The 1571-nt window shown below is 43.5% G+C and overlaps 1 non-coding gene across 1 annotated transcript; it reads right to left on the bottom strand.

Annotated features, from left to right (window-relative positions):
- Positions 1 to 283: 283 nt before the first annotated feature.
- LOC118483446 lies at positions 284 to 390 on the bottom strand. Its single transcript, XR_004870734.1, has one exon. It is a non-coding gene; the product is annotated as a small nucleolar RNA R71 (small nucleolar RNA).
- Between the last annotated feature and the right edge of the window lie 1181 nt (positions 391 to 1571).

A 1571-nucleotide genomic window follows, 5' to 3' on the forward strand; every position in this document is an offset into this window, starting at 1 on the left:
CGAACTTCGGCCGTATTTGATACAAATGCTCCAAAACTCCGCAACCTTCCACGGGCTTGCGGACGAGGATCCCCATCTACATATCACCAATTTCTTAGAAATATGTGATACCTTTCGGATCAACGGAGCATCAAATGACGCCATCCGCCTCCGTATGTTTCCTTTCTCACTGAAAGACCGAGCGAAAGTTTGGCTCAACGCCCTCCCAGCTGGATCAGTAAACACCTGGGATGAACTAGCCCAAAAATTTCTATATAAGTATTTCCCTCCCGCTAAAACTGCTAAATTAATGACTGAAATTAATACATATTCACAAGAGGACGGGGAATCCTTATATGAAACTTGGGAAAGGTTCAAGGAGTTATTACGCAAGTGTCCGCATCACGGCCTTGCGATATGGCAACAAGTATCCACTTTCTATAATGGATTGTTGCCACACACAAGGCAGACACTTGATTCTAGCTCCGGGGGACTTTTAGGTAATCGACGCCCACACGAAATATATAATCAAATTGAGGAAATTGCTCAAACCAATTTTCAATGGCACACCCCCCGGGGGAATAAATCTATAGCCCCGGGCGCCCATAAGGTCGATGAAAGCACTTCTTTACAAGCCTAAATCGAGGCCCTTTCTTCAAAGATAAAAAAATTGGAAATGACAAAAACAGTCTCGGTTATGGCTTGTGAAGGGTGTGGTGGGTCACATGAAATTGGAGTTGTATGAAAGAAACGGACGATCAACAAGAAATGGTAAACTGCATTGATAATAGACCTAGGCCGTCGGGTCCCCCAACGGGAACTTACAACCAAGGATGGCGAAACCACCCAAACCTTGGTTGGAGGGAACCCGGCAATAGTAGTAACCAACAAACCCAACGAACAAACTTTCAACAACCAAGAAATGAGTCACAATATTTCACTCAACAACAAAGTGGACGAGAAAGGCTCGAAGATACTATATCTCGCCTCATCTCCGACACTGAAAAGAAAAACTCGGAAAGATTTCTCCAATTAGAATCAAATTTTAGAAATCAACAAGCTAGCATTCAAAACATAGAAAAACAATTAAATCAAATAGCTCAAAATTTTGCCGAGAGACCGCAAGGCGCATTACCTAGTAATACCGAAACAAACCCAAAAGCGCAAGTTCACCTCATCACACTACGAAACCGCACCGTAGGGCCTGCAGAAGCGCCACCGCCAACAGAAGAAACAATACCCACACCTCTGCAAGAGAAGAACTCCCCTCCGTCACCAGAGCCTACCAAGGCTCCTCGAGTTCCATACCCCGGTAGGTTAATTCGTCAAAAGACCAATGAGCAATTCGCAAAGTTCGAAAGTCTGTTAAAACAATTGCATGTCAATATTCCTTTTATCGAGGTCCTAACACAAATGCCCAAATACTCTAAATTCATGAGGGACTTCCTTACGCATAAAAAGAAAATTGAAAATTTGCAGTTAGTCAATTTAGGCGAAGAATGCTCTGCACTCGTACTCAATAAACTTGCCCAAAAGAAAATCGATCCCGGAAGCTTCACGATTCCCTGTTCAATAGGGGAATCCCCTTTTCG

This window comes from Helianthus annuus, chromosome 10 (assembly GCF_002127325.2).
Source record: "Helianthus annuus cultivar XRQ/B chromosome 10, HanXRQr2.0-SUNRISE, whole genome shotgun sequence".
Lineage (NCBI taxonomy): Eukaryota > Viridiplantae > Streptophyta > Magnoliopsida > Asterales > Asteraceae > Helianthus > Helianthus annuus.